This window comes from Strix aluco, chromosome 4 (assembly GCF_031877795.1).
Source record: "Strix aluco isolate bStrAlu1 chromosome 4, bStrAlu1.hap1, whole genome shotgun sequence".
In the NCBI taxonomy this organism is placed as follows: Eukaryota; Metazoa; Chordata; class Aves; order Strigiformes; family Strigidae; genus Strix; species Strix aluco.
In genome coordinates this window covers 101,946,645-101,968,034 of record NC_133934.1, presented here as the reverse complement: position 1 = coordinate 101,968,034, position 21,390 = coordinate 101,946,645, and positions in this window count along the sequence as shown.

The following is a 21,390-nucleotide window of genomic DNA, read 5'->3' as shown; positions in this document are numbered from 1 at the left end:
GGGAACTGGCAGTGTTAGGTTAATGGTTGGACTGGATGATCTTCAAGGTCCTTTCCAACCTAGCTGATTCTGTGATTCTGTGAAGATTAATCTTATTCATGGCCTAAGCTAGAAAAAAAGGCGATTTTGCAGCTGAAATTCAGGACATGGGGATTTGTCACCCTGATGGTTCACAGGTTCTCCTCATGGCCTCTGGTGAGTTGGGTCTCTGCTCTCACCTGGGAAATGATGAAGGCAGTGTGTCACATCTGCTTCATCTGTGCCTTTCTGATCTACTTAAATCGTCTTCTTTTTAGGACAAGAACAAATGCCGAGGGCTCGCTTTTTCTTAACAGAAGATGACTAATAAGGTAAACATCAATAAAATGCCCTTCCATGCTTACACAACACTATCCACAGCACCAGAGAGACAGGAAATCAGAGCATGGCAGGCTCTGCACAGGCTGTTGAGTGGGGGAGCTTCTGCTCTTCTACTTTTGCCCTGATCTCCAAGAAATTTTGTACCAGAGCTATGAACAAAATGTATCAGAGTAGGCCAAATGTACTCTCTCCCTGGAGACACCATCTCCAGAGTGTACTGGATCTGTATTTTCAAGTCTAGCCAAACAGGGACAGTACCGATTTCCCCAGTCTATACTGCAAATTCTCCCCCTTGATAAGCATCCCCACGCTATACGAGGTGGATGCTTGTTCTGGCTGACAACTTTTAGGCTTTCACACTGCCAGAACATGGGGCATGCAGGAATTAAGGAAATGAAGCAGTACACTGGCTTTTATGTCCTTTTGCTGAGATCTTGCAGTCTTCTAAAGCTGCCTGGTTTCAGTGCTAAATGCTTGAGTTGCTCACTAAGGACAGCCTGCTCCCTCCCCCAGATGAATGAACGAGAGGAAACCCTGCAAATGGTTCCCAGCTTTCAGCAAGGGGAGTTTCACTATATAAGGGATAATCTACTTTGCAAAGCTACTTGTTATAGTTAATGGATATCAGGGTGGTACAGAGAAAATTACAACCAAATGGGCTTAGGTAAAATAAAGTTAAGTTACTGGAGCACTACACAGAAGGCAGGCACTTTGCTGCCAAGCTAAAACACCACAGATCTGATACAGCCATTACTGATCATGTTCACACAGATGTAACCGCCTTGCCTGCTCTCTGCACCTCTTACCTAGCAGCTATCATTCAGCGTCATACCTACATAAATAGTATAAAGTCCTAAAATGCAATGCAGTCAAGACCCTCCCTTGCAGACTTTTTTTCTGTGGCATCTTCACAGATGATTTATCCCAAATTAACCTGTTTAACTAAGTGTGGCAGAGACAGAATGGCTACATCTTTCTTATTCTCATAAACATTATCTGAAGTGCAATCAAGTTTGCAATTCTTTAAAAGAAAGTCCCAACTCTGTCATAAAATGTGACAAATCTGATCAATTGTCTAAAAATATGAAAGCATTTATAATACTGTATATTCATTTGCTGGGAATACTAGAATAAAAAGGAAGAAATTAATGCAACCAGGAATTTAGCAAATTCTATAAAAATCACACAGGAAGAAAATTTGCTCAGTGTCAAATCCTTAGTTAAGCTCTAATTGCACTGTAGTTTAAGATGGAAGTGAATCACAGAGCTCATCAAATTTATGTCACTGCAAGGGCTGTCACAGAAGATGTATCAGATAGTAAGCTGAGGATATACTTGTTCTTAGCAAAAAGGCCAAGAAAAAAGTGTATCTTCTTCCTACATCCATCAGCTGAGGCGAGAACACATAACTGGTTTAGAAGATAAGGCAGTAACTAATTCAGTCATGTGGAAAGAGCTGCCATGAAATCCCTCCCACCACCCACAACATTTTTCCACCCACATTGTTTGTGCTGCTGCACAATCCCCACCTAAACTTTAAGAAACTGAAATCCATCTCTTGCCAATCCTAATACTTTGTTATTTCAACCCACGATTCTTTGCTTCACTGGCAGCATAATACGTTAACGACAATGAAATCACTACAAGCCTAATTCAAGACCTTCAGATGTCCACAGCAGCAGTCACTTGAAAGGGAATCTATCCTTATTAGAAGAGAGAGGATTTTCAATCAATAACTGTCAGCTGTACATTTTCTTAAACATGCTGTCAATGGGATTTCTCTCCTTCCTTCTATCAGTCACATGCTTTTCATACTCACAAATGTGAAAGCCATTTAGTCACTCCATGCATCTGTTTGGATTTTAGTTTCTCCAGTGAGAATGCCAACAAGGAGGCCAATGTTGACTGTGATTTTTCTGTTATATGTATATACATGTAGTAGAAACTGCATTGAGACCACAAACTCATTTCACATTCTGTAGGTCAGTGAACAGCTGCTGGTAATGATTTTTGCTCACTAATGACCTAGGTTATATTTGAATCAGTGCCCTAGAGGTGAAAAACTCTGTATTCCATTACTGATCCCCTGAGTCATAAAATCCCTTGATAATTTTTTTCTAGGTGGCTTTTGCAGTATTGTTATTTATTATCTTATAAAAATTGCATGTTCATCAAGCTTCAGAAAAATGCATAATAAAAAGCTGCACATATACAAAATGGAAGCATTTGCATTAAATGACCCTCAAAATGTGGCAATACAATGGAATCAACACTATATAACAGTCAAAGGGGTTGAAAGTAAGAGGCTTACTACCCACTGAAAGGAAATCTTCAGTCAGGAGAACAGAGTTGTATAACCAAATATACAAACAAGACATTATTTCTGGCATAGTCAAAAAGCTATAGTAAATTAATTATAACTTTGGGTTTTAGTCTCATCTTTAGGTAATACTCCAACATATATCACTCACATTTAAGTTAACATGGTCATTTCTACTGGGGAAGCATACTTCTAGTAAGATATTATACATATCATTTGCCACATTATGACCTCCAATGTGTTACATACACAATTCGTCCACTCCCAGTGCAGAACTAAGAGAAACACCAGGGCTCTTAGGAGAAAAAAAAAAAAAACAACAAACTGTACGGTGAATCTTAAAAACACAGACTTGCATAAGAAATGTAGTAAAGGGTTAAAAAGACAGAGCCAAGTGCTTTGGTGTCTCAATATACCAGTGCTTTTCAAATATTAGACTCTTCCTACCTGCTGTGCTTAGCTTCAAAATTCAGCACTGCCACAGGAAAAAAAAAATCTGTTTGCTTTTTCATCCGTGTACCACATGGCTTTCACTTTCATCAAAACACAGCAAAAGTGTCACAGGGGAATCATTCCCTTGGCTGCCTTAGCACTTCTGATCTTTGACCTCCGCTGGAAATGGATTCCAGGCACACTTCTGCCTGACAAGTGAACCGTGTAAAATCTTGATGAGGTGTGTGTTTTGTTTTGTTTGATTAGCAAGCCCTAAAATCGAGGGAAAGCTTTGTCTAACAACAAAAAAAGCCCACTTTCTTTGTCCATGCTTTCCCTTTGCAAATTTACTGACCTAGAACAGCAAATGCTGTCTTCTACATAGGTAAAAAGCACATTAGTACATCAAAGTGGTGTTTTAGCAAGACACAAAGGGCAACAGCTACGCGTGCAGACCTTGTGGCAAAAGAGGAAGGCTTAGAGCCATGACGTCATAAATCTCAGCAACTCCCGCAATGCACTGAACACGTATGCGCAGCATAATGAATCTGCTCCCTGGAGGAAAAAGCTTGGGAGCAGGAGGAAAGAAAAGATTATTTTTAGCTAAGGGAACCCTTTGTCTTACAGCATTAAAAATCCTTGAGTTGGCTTCTCACAATAGCAGCCTTGTGCCGTGCTCTACTTTTAACTCATGGAGTGCTGTAAAACGTAACCATTATGGAGCACAGTGACACCTTCTGAACTTTCCTGTTTACTTTTTACTTGACATCCTTTTGACTTCAATTAGAATTCTGGACATATCAAAGCTTCAGATTTTAGCCATAGAACTCAAAGCTCTTGTTCTTATCCATTACCAAGTTACACATTTTCATAAGTAACACAGTCCTAAGCAATAGGAGCAATAAGCATCTTTTATTAGCCTGACAGGTTTAAATGGAATACCTAAAATTAAACTGAAGGTCCATTCCCATTTGAACATTTTATCTAGTGAGACACAGATCACCCTTTTCCTCTAATGCCAGAGAAATTTGATTCTACATCCATTAATAATCCCAGATGTCAGCCATAGACAACATTTTCATCAATCATTGCATTAAAGCACTGACCAAAAGATATACCTATAAAAGAAGAAAACACGCTTCCCACTCCCTTAATGTCTTTAATGTGTTTTCAAGATTTTAAGCCATTTTGCTGAAGGCTACTTTTAGTAAAGTGAAGGGACAACTGCACATACATCTCAGCTGCAAAAAAAATCTGATTTTGTTTAGCGAAGAAAAAGTCTTACAACCTATTTTAGCTGCATCCTAGATACTCCCAAGTAACATACTACATTTTACAGGATACCTAGCTGTTTGCTAGGACTGATATGGATCAGCTTTGACCTGACCTTCAGTACACGTGGAAGAGTCACAACAGCCTACTCTTGCTCCATGTGCTGGGGTGGGCTGGCCTAGCTCTGTTACGTGGTATACAGGGGTATGTCTACATCACACAAATCAAACTTGAAGTCAGCTACCCAAGCTGCCTCCAAAAGCAATAATTCAAGTACCAGAAACAAGACAGACACATCAGTGCAGTTTTAGTCTGACTAATAAGCAGGGCTAATTAGTCTATATAGCAGCTTGTACTAAGGAATTTCAATGAAAATCGGCTAAATCTAATTACCTAACAGTTTTTCTGGTTAAGAGTACATACACAAAATGTTACTATGAATTTGCCGGTCCACAGCAACTGTCCACACATTTAACCTTTCAGTCCAGTTCATATGAGTTTCAATCCCCAACCATATTCCTAGAACAGGCCTCCTGACCTGACTTTGAGAATTTATGCTGAAGACCAAAGAAGGAAGATGTGAAACTACCACAGGTGATCCTTTACATTAGGACACAGCTGGTGAACAGAAAAAAACATGGGCTACTAACATCACACCATAGTTGTTCTGTACATTACTGACTTCTGCTTAGGGCAACCTGTTAAAAATAGAAGTACAAGATAATGGAGGTGGCAGTCAGAGTAACTTTGGTGGGGAAGGAGGAGAGAAGTATTTGCCACCCTTCCTCTATAAAAAAGTCCCTCACTGTGCTGGCCCACATCACTGGGCAGCTCTTGGAAACCAGATGTCCACAGGGAACCAGCTGGAGGCACAGATTATGATAGATTCATCATGTACCTGCCCCACACAAATGATGGCACTCCAGGACTTGCCACAGACAGTGCCTCTTTGACAGCAGCAAGTCTGACACATGTAAATTCAGCCTCTGCCCTCATTTCTATAGGTATTCTTCCAGATAAACAAACCAAACTGTTCACAACTGAAAGCCTGGTGGTGTTTTCTAAGACTGCTCCAACTTTCTTTGCTATTTGCTTCAAATGCAGAAGAAATTGAAATAATGTCTAGTCATTCAAAGACTTACCTATCAGCAAAAGTCATTCAGAACATGCAAAGCTGCCATTTTCATAAGGAAATTTGGTCATGGTTATTTCAGGAAACAAGCAGATCCTTACATGCAGTATGCCCATCCTCTCTGTCACTAAACAACAGTGTATATAAGGATTCCTAGCCTTATTAATAATCGCTAGTTATCACAGTAATTAGGAGTTTGAAATGCTAATAAATAGTTGCCAAATGTGTTCTAATTTCCTAGCACATGCAGTAGATAATGTACATTGCTTACTGACGTCTGATACCATATATGTGGTAATTTACTGGCATCTACAGAAACCAGAAGAAACTAAATATATTACACAAAAAATGTCCTAACTCAAATCTTATGGTCTCAGCCTTCACAGCAAAAGCACCTGAAATCTGTTAATAACTTGAACTTTAGCTGTGTCTTAATGAGATACAGTCTTGATCCTTTTAGTAAGCGAGGCAGCAAATTCAAATGTTTCTAAAAATACAGATATTCCAATTCATTGTGACCAAAGACTTTCTTGGCATTCAGTTCAAACAACAATACTAATGAAGCATGATAATCCTTGATGGTACAGGATGTTTAAGCATCTAATTAATATTAACAGGCAAAAACTAATCAAGGGTTATTAAGAAAGTGCTATAAGCTGGTCTAAGAAAGATGAATCATGCAACACTTGCTTGAAAACAAATCCTACCCTGATTGCCAATAGTCGGACTTTAATAGGTAGGCTTTAGTGCCTGTAGACAGATTTTAGAGTGGAAGTCAGTGGGGGAAGTGGTGACAAGTGACCTTTTTCCAAAACCCAAAATTTCCTCACAGAAGAAGTTCAGTTATGTAAAAATTTTAGTTTCTGACAAGGAAACTGCAATGAGAAACAAGGCAGATAAACAGAAGGCTCAAGGATTACTGCATCCAGGATTTAGTGTGTGTGTGTGTGTATATATATATATATAAAATTCCTAGGGGAAAATATGCATAAAAACACTTATTTTGAAGGGCAGATGCTACATGAGAATCTGGAGAAAGAGCCTTTCACCCTGATACTGGCACTGCTAATGGGAAGAACTTTACCTTGGGAAAGGATGTCTAATTATGAAGAGTAATGTACTCAGGTAAATGGTATGTTCAATGAAAGGACCATGTTTAGCTGGACTAAAGAACTAAGTGGCGTCGGTGAAAAACAAAGCATCCTTATATTAATGAAAAGGTCCTGAGAAGCAAGTTAGAAGAAATGGATGTATTATTGAGGATCACCAGACAGGGATACCCTCCATAAAGGAGAAGCACAGTGGTGCAGTCATCCTGAATGGAGCACAGCTATTGAAATGCTGTCCAGGATAGTAGAAAAAGATAAAGGTTCTTGATAGCATTCTTCATTAATGGCATGCTAGACGTAAGAGAGAGAAAAAAGGGAGGCTGCAGTATAGATCCAGAGATGAATAGACAGCACTGAAATTCCTTCATAGAAATAATGTCCAAGGGTTGTCTCATCATTGACAAAGATTATAAAAAAAACCTGTAATAACATTATTTAGTAGTGTTTATTTCTGGATGAGACAGTGGTTTTTATAGACTTTACAACCAAATAGTGACTTTCTTTCAGTAAGAGAAAAGAGAAACTGATCTTGAATTGAACAACCATTAGTTTATTCAATACACTGAACATAAGTATATAAACATATACTTATATTATTGTATATATAAGAATATAATTCAAGAAATACTAATGTTTGAAATTTTCTGTTTCTGTAGGGCACACACAGGACAGTTAAACCTATTGGGCAAGGAATTTTGTGGATTTAAATAAAGGTGACACTTGGAATTTCTTTACATCAGATGGGCATGTTTCCCATAAGTCATATATGAGTCAAGGAAAGAAAAATCTCTTATGGGATTAACATACCAGACCCAGCTACATAAACAGCAACTATTGCCAGGCTGGAAAAGAAAGAGGCCTGGGAAAAATGAAGGCCAAGCTGTCAGTCTCCGATATCTTGTCCGTATAGCTCAGAGAGCAAAATTGATGGGATCCTTGCCAGCAAGTAATCTGAAGGCAAACATTCCTTTTCAGGGAACTTCAAACTGAGATTTTGCCTGGAAAGCACCTCCCAGTGAGACTTTTCATGGGATGGATTTTTCCTTCTCTGGCCCACTCTGCTTCTGCTTTAGGTCCTGAATCCGGTCTGTTATTTAGCCCCTCTGCCACATTCTCCCTCTCTCTATATATGTTCATAAGAAGGTTTACCCTCCTAGCATACAAGTTTTTTTGTGAAGACCTGTCAGTTAAACAAACAACACCTCATTCAGTAAACATTATTACCAGCTAAACCAGGTACCCTTTCCTTTGATTAAGATAATTGTGTTTCTCTATAGCTTTTTTTCTTTAAAGAGAAAAAGGAAATATTTACTCATCTCTTCCTGATTTTCTCTTTCAGACAGCTGAGGGCTATTTACCTCATGTGTGCTATGGACAGTCTGCTTTAAAGGACCTTGGAAGGTGGAGTTCTGATGAAAGAGGACCTCCTTTCATTGCCTGAAGTAAATAATCCTATGTCTGAATTTTTGAGAACTCTGGTATGAATATCTCATTACACACTGGCTCTAGGAAGGCAGACAAATAAACAAGGACTCATTAAATCCTATTTATTGAAATGATCTCTCTGGGTATTTGGCAGTAAGAATGAAGGATGTCCACCTGACACCCAGTATGAATTTGCAATGATTGGAGTTGATTCTCAGATGACTTCCAGTACATGGCCAGTGATGACTATCTCATCTTCCCAACTGCAGCTATGGGGGAAGAGGACAATCTCTTCTCATGTAAGGGAATGTTTATGGCTTTCTGAGGATTTCACAGACATACTCCAAGGCCACTGACAAACAGGTAAGGAGAATGAATAAACTGTATGATACTAAATGTTAAATGACCTCTGTAAAAAAAGAAACCTGTTATCTTTTCCCTTAGGACACACCATTTCCCCTCTGACTTTTCCCTATCCTAACTGACCTTTGTCTAAATAAATGCTAAATTTGACCAGCTGGAATTAATAAGTACTTTAATGAATCATGCATAACTATTACAAGTTTTGAAATATAAACTGATGTTATATTCCATATTGAAAAGATAAGGAATTCAGTTATGGCATCTCTTTGAAAAAATTTACTGAAAAAAAAAAAACCCCAGGTAAAAAAGAACAGAGTGGATGGTGCTTGATATGAAGAGAAATTTAGAGGACAGTATTGTACTCTGAAAACCATACAAAGGACATAACGCAATCATACATATAAGGAAAAGAAGTTAAGAGAATATGCTTTTTTTACCAGAGATAAGTAGTTAGCATTCCCTTAACTTCTGCTCTTTTTTCAGTTGTTACTGCACTGAAGTATTATCTGTACTCACAGCTGCTAGATAAGTAATACCAATATTTCAGATGTCTGTTGAGATCTTGTGATATAACAAGTTGTAAAACACACTACAAGAATGCAGGAAATATTAATCCTCATGTTTCAGGATAACCACTTCCAGGGCTTGAGAAGGTCAAGACAACATTTCCTGCATAGTACATGATTGCTCCCCTGATCAGTACAAAGATTTTCACCTTAAAAAGCCTTTGTAAAGCCAGAAAATAGACAAAGGAGTGACAAAATACTCTCTTGCAGTATGGCAACTTTAGTTTTGCCTTCTGAAAATTAGAAGCATCAGACTTCTCAGAAATTTAATTTAGTTTTCTTTTTTAGATTAAGTGAAAAGGAAAACCTTTTTTTTTTCTCTCATTATTTTTACTATTACCAATTGATTTTGGTAAGATGCTGAAACAGTCCTGTCTGGTTCAGAACAAATTAATCTAAAGATTTAAAACATTTTCAATATAAAAAGATTTAAAATGCAGGGAGATATTGTAGCTGAAGCAGAAATAAGTTGACAGAAAATTCATGTGCGAAATATATTTCTACCAGAAAAGAAAAATTGAAGAAAGGGAGAGTGTTGGAGATAGTCCTGAAAGAATAAGAATTTCAAAAATGTTGCCTGTTTTTGGCAAGGGAAAGGTGAAATTAAATTCCCACACTGGGAAAAAAAGAACCAAGCAAACCATGGAGTCAAAAAGGTGTAAAGTTCTGTATTATTATTATTATTGTGAGATAGAAGAAGTGAAAGAAGAAAGAAGTGAGCACCTACATATTCAAGAGAGAAGGACAGGATATTTGAGTTCTTCTTCTATTTCCTTGAAGTATTGTATGTGTGTTCTTCATTTAAACACCGTGGGCCTTTGTTTGTGAAAATCTGCACAGAACAATAACAGTCAAACAAGGTGAGCCTAGAAGGCTTCATTCATTAGCATTTCTAACTGACTTAGGAAGCTCAGCTGCAACATCCTGTTCAGAAATGCAAAAATCTTATCTGTATTCTGATGTAATGAACAGACACAATAAGGATGGTGTTTAGAATAAAAATTCAGACGAGGGTAAGACTGCCTTAAAGCTTGCGTTTTCTGGAGAACAGGGACTGGTTACAAAAGGCTGGCAGGCTATGCAAGGTATGTGAGCTTTCAAGAAGAAAGGTTCTCTTGCAGATTGATCACAGCAGTTTCTTGTGGCTGTCAGATGCAGTCATTAAGGTTCATGTGCTTTGTTCTTGTATTTTTCAGTGTTTAACTTCTTTAGATCTTTCAATGGCAACATCCGATGCAGTTGAATTCGATCACCACGAATCAGATTTGTGATCAGGAAAGTCAGTCATCCAGATTAGCTAGTCATTCTACCCGATTTTTCAGTATCATCACAGCGGATGCTGTGAGCCACATTCTCCCAACATTATTTTCCCTGAGCAATTTTTCTGCAAAAAAATCTTGTTGACTTCAATGGATAAGTGAATTTTATTCTCACTGCCAGGAGACCTGATTGCAATTTTTATTATAGGCACAAACTGTTCCCCAGCTTCTATCCCCTATCATTACCCATCAACCAAAGATCTTTTTCTGAGAGCACTTTCTACTGCTGGAAATACTAGTCTGCTTCCATTAAGAAGAGGTGCTTGGGAACACCTGTGTTATGCTGCAGAACAGATCAGATAGGAAGGAATAAAAAGGTGGTGAAAAATGAGCAGTTCCTCTAACAGTCGTTTCCTTTTGGAAATAAACCTCTTTCCAGCCTTGTTCCAGATGTGCAACCAATCTTGCAAATAAAGCGGCAATAGGATGCAGGATTGATTGTTTTGAGGTCATTCTCTAAATATTTTCCAGGAAACAGAGAAATGTTGAGGCATTTAGCCTACTGCATGTTCTTTCTAAAATATGGTGCCAAGCTTTCTGCCTTTTTTAAAAAAATACATATTAAGTAAAGAAGGATTCACCACCTTCCTCTGAAACTCACTTAATTCATCTCCCTATATTGAATAATTTTTTATGTGACATTTTAAGCTTCATGACTGCATTTCAATTGTAAATGGATGAAAAGATGTGTTAGCAAGAAAGCAGGAGTGGTACCACCAGATTTGGATGGAATGAAAATAAGTTTTATAGCTGAAGTAAAAGATAGGGGACAAAGGCAGTCAAGTTCCCTACTGAACTAAGTGCTCCCACATCACCCCTCACACAAGCAGTGAAGCAGATAACCTATCTGCAAGGCTACAGCTCAGTTACATGAACGTTTCCTTTCCCTCTTGCTATAAAAGGCAAATAGAAGAAAAAATACAGTTAGATGGCACGTGAGTTACAAAGGATAATATAAAAGTGAAGAAATAACTCGCAACCAAGACTCTTCTTTTTCTTCCAAACACTTCAGACATTAGAAACACATATTGATATTTCTTTCCCTAAATTTCAATTGTCTGCTGAAACACTTGCATACTGTAAATCAAAAAATAGTAGTAAGTGAGTTCATCCTCTGACAAAGAAAAGTGTAAGTCAAAGTCACAGCCTGATTTAAACCACCCACTCAGGAATCTAAGCCTGGCTGCAGGACCTAATTCTGCAAACAAAAATCTTTTTCACAGGCAAGGATCACTTGTTCATAAGCTGGATGGGGTGAAAACTGTATCTTCCTTCTCATTTTTTTAAATCACTCCTGTTACCATCTACAGTCCAAAAAAACTGGATCCACTGAGTGACAAAGGCTTTACCCAGTTGGATGATGAGAGTTCATGGGTGGCTAGTCTGCAGCAAAGGAGTTTGCCTGTGCATGCCTTCCAAGATTCAAGTCTTTGTGAACGGTTTGCTCTTCTACGCCCCCTCCAGCCACACAACTGAAGAGTACGGGAGAGAGAAAAGAAAAACTCCAGGAAGGAGCCTGAGAGAAGCTGCAATTAAAATAGGCCTGGCCAAATGCCAGCCCTGAATACCTCTAGATACAATGGTCCTAAACCTAAATTAGGCCAACTGCCAGGCTGGGGGACACATGCACAACCATAATCTCCCAAGAACAGAGAGAGACAGCAAAGTGCAATTAAGTGTTCTCAGCTCACCAGTCAGTCAGAGCAATCCTCAGATATAGCAACACTTGCCAAACATTTTCTGCATACAACACGAATAACAAAAAAATAAAAGATTTGACTCAATTCCTATCACTTTGGAGAAAAAGAAAGACAAAATCTGAGATCTGGGAAAGAAATATTAAAATGCACGTATGGACAGAGCCAGGAAAAAAATCTTTCAAACCTATTTTTTGATAAGGACACACGCCTACACATGAATGGCACTGATTTACCTTTCCGTAACATGAACAGTTGCAAAAATTTCGGTGAAAAGGCAAGAAATTGAATAAGAAAACCACACAGCAATATACTTTGGCTACAATTTATGTTTGTTGCATTCTCAGCTTGTACAAAACAGACTTCCAGTAATCCCCTCTCTGACACTACCACCATGATCCAACTTATTCCCCTCATTAGGCTCAGTTATTCACCATCTGTCTGTGCAAAAAAATAGTCTGAATATTATTTCTTCCTCATAATGTGGAAGCAATAATGAAATACATTACAGGAAAAGCAAGCTGGAATTAGGATACCTCTCAGTCCAAACAAGAAAGAGCTGGAATCCATACTAAGGCTCCTGGAGTCCAAATACTGCCACAGCCTTGTACTGAGAGCCAACTGCAGGGACTGCCAGTGAGGGAGAAAGCATTAAATCACAGCCAGCACTACTTAGGGTCAAGAGTTAGAAGAAAAGACAGTTTTAGTTATGAATAATGCCACTGCAAAGAAAACAAACCCCACAAACATGCACACATGCAACAACCAAGATCTGTCCAGGTTTTAGTAGACTCCACTATCCTACAAATTCTAAAGATAGGGATACAAATACTTCACATTATCCACAGCTCCCAGTTGTTAAGGCTGAAAAATCTGGCCTAACTAGCCAAGCTTTACCATAATGAAATCAGCTTTGCACCAGTACTTACTTGTTTCAGTTCTAATAACTAACTGTCTTTTTGCTTTTCTTCTGTACACAACATTTATGTGGAGACCCTCATAAATAAACCTGAGGATATTGAATCTCACCACCTAGTAGCTGAAAAATTAATCCATATGCAAAATTGCTCAGTTACTGATCACTAGCATTTCTAGAAAGTCAGAGATACCAAGAGAAAGAAATACCCAAAGATTTCTTTGTACCTTTTCTACCATCCTGCCAAAGAGAGAATCACAAGGTATTCATTGTGGTTTTTTTTTTCTTTTGTGATTGACAGAAGTGAAGAAAGTCTCCCAAAGGAGCATATAAATAATTTAAATAACACACGCAGTGGTTGCCGGTACCCAGCCAAATTCACCCCGGCTGTAATTCTGCTTGGCTCTGCAGCATTCCATCTCCAAAGCAGATGAACCAAATGCATAACAAAGAATAAAGAAAGAATACAAAATACCAGTAACCCTCTCCAGTAACAGTTATAATATGTCTTGAAATAGATTTAAAATCTAAGCTGTGTTTTTAGAAAGGTTGTAAGGAAATTATGCGCTGAAGTGCTCTGGGATCTTTGGATGGAAAACACTACATATATTCTAAGTCATTGTTAACTACCACAACTTGCATACCATTACTTGAACACAGCCAATCCAAAGTACATGTAAAAGATGTTATAGGAGTATTTTAAATCAGAGCACCAAGCCAGAGAATATTAAAGTATATAAGCTGCCTTTCTGTCTCTAGAGGTTTTAATATGACGAATGCTTGAACTCCTGTTAGCCTTGTTACAAGAGCTACGATGTAGTAACTGTTCATCTGAGCACAACCAGTCCATTGTAAACCTAAGTAAAAAGGATACTACCCTCCAGTGAAAACTAAGCATTGTTTTTTCTGCCTCTTTTTTTGTTTGTTTCTTTATTGCAAAAAACATTTGATTTCAAATTCTCATTTCAACACTACAAAGTTGTTAAAAGATCTTGGTTCACCTGCTGACTTCGAAGGCTACATTAAAATGGTGCTTTTTTGTTTGTTTTTTATATCATTAGGGAGATAAGTGGTTCTTTTTCTTGTAAATATTCTAGAGAACCAAATATCTGCACAAATGAATTCAGAAGCTGAAATAAATTTCATTACTTTAAGGAAAACATGGTTTGCTACAGCAGCCCAAGGAAAGCCTACCTTATTTATTTTTTCCTTTGAACATCATACCAGCTACAATCTGAAATAAACCCTGTGTGGAGGGAGAGAAGAATACATACTTTGTCTGTCAAAGTCAAAGCACAAAGCACAAACATCATTAAACTTTTCAGAACCTTTGTCAGAGGTAGAAATGTTCTCTCTGAGGGGAAAACCAAAACAAAAAATGAAAAATTACTCCTGTTAAAAGGTAAAATCCCGTAGAAAGAATTTAAAGTCTTTTAAAGCTCCTTCCTAATCCACAGCTATAGAGGCATTTCAAACAACAGAACTCAAGGACTAAATGTTTTGTGGTTTATTCTACATATGGAATCATTTACTTAACAACCAAATTGCTTGTGATATTAAGAAATTATTATACGGTTTCTTAGCACTATTTTAGGTGTCAAAAACCATTCTTTTCCTATGGAAAAATACTGCCACCCATAAAACACTCCACTGCTGTGGGTCTTACATATTTAGCCAGATTTAAGTGTCACTCCTGAACTTGAATTAGCTGCGTGATACAAATTAACTCGGTAGTCCTTAGCCATGTTATCTATGGACAGAACTGGCTTTCAGAAAGTTCCAAAGAATGCATCTGCCTCTGATGCTAATGGTGATGTTTCCTAAGGCTATTTGGGGAGAGTACCACTCTGTGAACTCCATTAGAAAGCATCTTTGCTGATTCTGCGGCTCAGTAAGATCTTACCTAGGTCTGAAGTGCTCCATTGTTATTTGTGTCATGTGTACCACCTCAATATGTGTTGGGTCTGCTCTGTCACTGCTCAAGCTCTTCACCTGTGTGCACATGTGTGTTTAAAATTCAAAAAAGGATCACGAGTGATATTAACTTTCTAAAAGTACAGCAACACAGCTAAACATGGACCTGATATGTGCATATGGTAAAAGCTTGCAATTTCATACAAAACTCTGTGAAAAGTTAAATCTAGCACAGATAAAAATCACTAAGGACTTTAGTGTGAATTTTAACCCAGCAAATTCTACAGAATTTGCTCCTTTTGAAAATCTTATAAAACAAATACTAGATGAAACAGAAGTGATTTTACAGAATTCATAGAACCTGCTTTACAAGTATAAAGAATATGTACTATTTATCTGCATATGAAAGTAATTAAAATTCAAAGCATTAACATGAATAGTAAGAATAACAAGAACTTTAATGGGTCTCTGTGGAGCATAGGCTAAGCTGGTTTGTTTGGCTAAACTCTCTTTCATAAATATAACTGCAGTGGAATTGTGCACACAAGAACAATAAAGCAGAGTAACGGCCTGAAAAAGAGAACCAAATAAAGGTGAACAAAGCTAAAAAGTATGAATAAATATAAACTGAGTGTACCAAATATAAATGAGAATTAAAGACGACTATATCAGCATGTACTGAGGAAGACAGCTAAACAAGCATTGCTGTCTTTCAGCCACTACCTTTATCTCCTGCTTCCTGCCTGCTTCATGTCACAAAACCAAGACAAAAGCAGTAAAAGTAACTTCTGAAAAAATATCAGATACATACCAAAACATCGTACTGAAATGTCAGTGTATACAAACCACTTTTTCCAGATGACAACTGAATAGACAGTCAAAAGAAGTTTCCCTGCAGTCCACTTCTCCTGATGCTGTAAATGGACTCGAACTGGCTGCTTGTTAGACAACTAGTTTGCATCAAAGCAAGCAGTCCTCCCTCAGAGGAGTATCTTTTAACAACCTCTTAAGTCTTTTAAGCGCCAATTTTCCAAATATGCTCCAAGGACACAAAAGAAGTCAGTCACTCCAATCCCTGCTTTAACTAAAGGATTTGATTAACCATCCAGAACGTATTACCCTGGGACATATGACAAGCTTACATCTCTCTATCTCCACTGCATGGATTTTCAAACTGTCTGTGAAACAGCTCCCAAAGGGCTGTATTACAGTACAGTTTTAAAGCATATGGAAATGAGTGATAGTCCTCTGTAAAATGTTACATTTCAACCTAAAACATAAGCCCCTGAATCATAAACAACTTGGACATAGACAGAGTAGGGAGGAAACTTGGAGAAGTTATTGCGAAAGTTGTCCCAGCGTAAGCCTTTCCTGCTTATTTTCAGAGGCCTGAAAATACCCTTTGTTAATCAGGCTAGATCCACAGTTGGCTTTCAGAGCACCTATTTTTCAGCACGTCATGGTCTAGTACAACACACAGCCTTTAACTGGGACTTAGACTTCCATTATGATGTGTGGAAAGATTTGATAACTAGAAGTGGATCTACAAAAAACACAGTCTTGGCAGAAGAAATACAGACCAAACTGATGGGTCATGTCTGCATGGAAATCATGGTCTTGAGCCTGCTCCCGGAATTTAGTGTCTCCAACAGCCATTGCTCATAAAACAAAACCAGGAGACTAAGTGGTAGTTTTTCAGTTTCATCCTATAATTAAATGGTTGCAACATTAATTGAAGAATTGTGTCCAGATCCACTCTCTTCTTGAGACATTTTGAAATTTTTTTGTCCTACCTCCAGTGATGGTGCGGGCTTCTTTAATAATTTTTTTTTTTTTTTTAAAATGGGCTTTGAATCTTCAGTTCAATTAACATTTAGGTACATAGCATTCAGTAGAGCACAGACAGAAAGGAAAAACAGCAGTGACTTGGTATTTTTTAAAAAATGTTGATTATTTTAACCTGTTGCAAGTCAAAATATTCAAATCATTTCAACATGTATGTGTAGACACAAAGCCGCAGTAGCAATGTCTGCACCAACAAAACAAAATCCAGTAATATTAATTTCAGTTATCTGTGGTGAATTGCACTGATGCAATAGTGGCAGTCTTCTAAATGGAAATAACTTTCTCAGACACATCAGTTTATGCTCCTCTCTATAAACAGTTTTTTTCAGTATTTACTTTCATCAGCATCAGCCTGTCTACTCACACTTTTGAATTGCATCAGGTTCCTGCAGTATAAGAGCCTTAAGAATAGTAAAACAAATGGCTTTCTGATTCAAAAGATTAGCCTCTAGCACACATAACCATTATTCTAGCTATAATACAATTCACGTCTGGTTAAAAGAGATGTAATGTGTGGAGAGGGTCTGTCTATCATGCAGGCCCGATGCATTAAGTCTTTATTTTTCCTGTTCCTACGTATTTGCTGTGCTCTAAGGTTCAATGGTGAACATGAATGGAGGTCTCACAGCTCTTATTTTTTTTTAAGCTTAGAGGTCAAACCTACTGTATGAAACATAGGAAAAAAAATCTTTTCTACAAATAACGTATGGTGAACATTATTATTTCTTACATATTCTACTAAACAGGGACAGTCAGTGTTTACAGGAGGGTCATTACTCAACACAGATATTTTAGTGAAGTATTAGTCACACTGCTGACAAAATAAAGTAACAGTAGCAATGGCAAGCTGACATTTGTTTTCATAAAGATAATTATTTAAAGTGGTAGTAGGGAGTCTCTTGCAGTGGTAAAGAGCAAAGCTGCTTTCTTTACAGTGTAGACTTGAAGAACTATAGGCACAGTAAGGACACCTCAAGATAACCAACAACACAAAAATATGTATGAATGTCATGAGTTCTGTTTTATGTCCTAACCGCTGCATATGCTCATTTTCTGACCATGAATAGGCTAAGGCAAAGACTTTTTAGATGACAAAGGGGAGGAATTAATTTAGAAATATGAAAATAATTAATTCTCTGGTTTTCCTCACATTCAAAAATAATGCTTAGAAGAAATCTCAAGTTGAGTTATATGTGTGCTTTTAAGGCAATCAACAAGGCAAAACTTGGGAGAGGATAAATCTGGATGAAGTCTGGTGCACAGTTTGAGGAAAACGGTAGAAAGGACATCACACTGAGAACCGAGTGAACAGCACTATCTACTTTTCCTGAGGGATTACACTTCACCTAGCTATGTTAATGGAAAGAAAAAGTTATTTTAGAGTGAGCAAGATGATTACTCTACCTTCCATAAAACCAAATGAGTTAACTCTAATTCTAGATAGTCTAGATTAGCTAGATGGGACCTCACAAGAACATAAAAACCTCATTTAAAAAAAAAAAAAAAGGAAACTATACTGAAAACCAATCAAATATGAGAATAAAAGAGGTGGACCCCCTCCACCAAAATTACTCATAAATTTCCATCTAATAATGACATATTATCCAGTGTTTTATTGGGTTTGCTGCTGGTGGAAGGGCAAGTGACATGATTCTGCACACTAGGCTGCACAGTGAGTAACAGGGAGGCAGAGCTGATCAATAGTAAATCTGAGATGATGCCATGTGTAATCTTTTTTGTTGTACAAATGAACATCACAGATGATAAGAATAACTCAGATGAAATATTAATAAGACATTCAATACAGTTAATTCCAGTCTTTAATTGAGGGTTAGTCCAGCTGTGCGAGTCACACAAATGAAAACTGGCTGTACAGTCATACACAAAGGATAACAGTAAATGACATAACATCAAGCTGAAGCTTTTATCACAACATCGCATCCGAGAGACTCATATTAGCCTCATTCTTTTTAACAGCTATATTGATTAATTGAAAGGAGTATGTCAAGAAGAAAGCAGCATGTTTGTCAAATTCTTAGTCAATAATACATCTCATAAACATTGCTGTAACCAAGAGAAGAGATTCAGGAAGGTTTCAGTATTGGCAGAATAAAGATTTTTAGCCAGGAAAAATACAAGTTAATCCATCTGTGAGAAAAGAAACTGAAACACAGTGATAAAATATGAGTGAACATTCAGTGGAGCATTGTGGCCACAGGAGATCTGGGAGAAAGTGAAGAAAGGAACAGAGGTGTACGAGCTCTGCAGGGGTTGGTTCTCCAGAAGCACGCTTGCAGCACTCAGCCAGTTGCTCACAAGGGCTGGCAGCAGGCCAGATCCCAGATGTTCACCTGGAGATCTGAGTGATGATATTGAACCTCCAAGGAAACACATCTTTGCCCTCCTTCCTACACAGCATATGAGCTTGGGGCTATGTGACCTCCTGGCCTTTAGCTGTCTACAATGAACTTGTTTGCTGTCTTACTGCACTTCTCTCTGCTGGAGCATTGACTCAGGTGTATCCTGTCCCCTAGCAAATATTTTGTGGCTGGAGGCATGCAGCCAGTACAAACCATCACCTCAAAAGAGTGACAGTTGAGTGCCAGAGAGAAAAGAAATTCATATGATGTTGCTCACCAACTTCTTTGTGCAAAAGGTCTGCAAGAGTTCTGCTTGATTTGCTGCCTGAGTTGCTGATTGGCATTTCTGAGCACAAGAAGCACTCGGCACTTGATCCCTTCCCCAAAAATAAGGAAGGAGAGAAAGGAAGAAGGCATTCAGATTGAAAAGGTAACATGAGGATGACTCCTACGTCTAATTCAGCCTGAGGAGACCTGAAGCTGTTGGCAGCAAATGCTTTCAATGGTGAACAAGATGTGCAAATCTGGTTAGAGAAGAAATGTGAAAATTGGCCAAAGTATTTTAAGCAAACAGGAAAATAAGTGATTTTTTGGAACTGTTCAAGCAGGTATGACTTTTAAAAGTAGTATGTTATTTTTAAAAGGAGTAAAATCTCATAGATCAATCAATTAATTATGCATTTTTAAATAAATTAACATTTTACCTTTAAAACATTATTCCTGAAAGCTTGTGCAGTGAAATATTTCACAATCTTACTGCTTCCCTGAAAGCATTATGGAACTTCATAGAGAAAACTAGAAGAGAAATAATTTCCTGTCTTTCAACAGAAACATTTTGGGGTTTGTGTTTTACTTGCCTAGTTACGTGCTTTCTTTTTTGATTGCTTCATTATTAAAAAGAAAGTCATTCACTGAGCTCTGAAGCCCAGCTGTGAATCTCAGCTGAAGGCAGCTCACTTGTGGTCCATAGACAGTACTGGACAGACAGACAGGCTGGAATCCCCAGCCCTCGTGGCACCTTACTGTGTCTTCACAGAGAGCACACATCAACACATGCCAACCCAGAACCACCTCACTGCTGGGGCCCAGCAGTGGGATGCTGCTGAGGATAAAATAACCACTTGCAGGCCAAATTAATAATACTACATCCACCTAGCTAGTCATCAGATCCCCCAAACCATTGAAACAATGATGAAGGAAGCTTATCTAAACCACATTCACAGAAAGGCCTTTGCTAGGCAAAAGAATTCGTGTGTCACTTAATATATCTATTATTTTGGTGCCTATTCAAAGCAGTGTGATGTAAGTAAACAAGCTGAGTGGACTGGTGATCTTCCCCTTCCACTCCAAACTCAAAGACACATGATCTTTGATAACATGATGAGTACCCCAGTAAAACCCTTCTTGGTGCCCAGACATACCTTAATAAAGTTGCAGTTGAATACTGACGACATAATTGGAGCAGAAAGAAAAGAAATTCATCCTGTGTTAGTATCTCAACAATACACAAACATGCTAGATTGCAAAAGAAGTATCTATATATTCTTTCTTGTATACATACTAGTGCTTTCTGCAGTGGCTTTGCAAGCAATTGGTCCTATGGTTATCCCACACTTTTGTCAATAAAACCGTCACATTCACACCACAATGGATTGCATTTCTATACACTGCATTGTCTATCACGTCACATGTGGATAGCTGTATCTATAAATATATCAACAACAACATTAGAGAAATATGCTTCCTAATAGGATATTTTTCTTAAAGCAATCCTTTCACATTATTACCTTTTACAGGTGTAGTGCAAGTTGTTCACTTTGTCATTTAAAAGCTTCTGCTTCAATATTTTGGAATGCACTGTCAACACGAAAGGATGAAGGGAGTGATATTGATATCACACTCCAAAGCCAGCATAACTTGATTAATGGCCTCTATTGCAATGAAGAGTCACATTGCAGCGTTATGGATTTACCTTCCTATGAACGTAGAGAAAGTGAGAATGAGAGGAGGACACCTGTGTGTTTAAAAGGCCAAAGCACAGACTTTCAGACGTTGGTATTTATTTCACAAATTAAAGGGGGACTTTGTTGTTTTTATCTAGCCCTGGTACTGACAAAAGGAGCCATAAATTTAATAGTCAACAAACCTTATGGAAACATGACATTAAATCTTAAATTAGCATGTACTAAATGTGATCTTTATTATGGGATTCAGCACCAAAGATATTTGCATTGTTTATACAACATCACATATATCTTTGCAGACAAAGCTAAAAGGGCTGCAAAAATCCTCATTTCTTTCAATTTTAGAAAAAGAAGTTAATTAGGTACTCTAAGAAGTGGAAAGTATTTTAATATTTT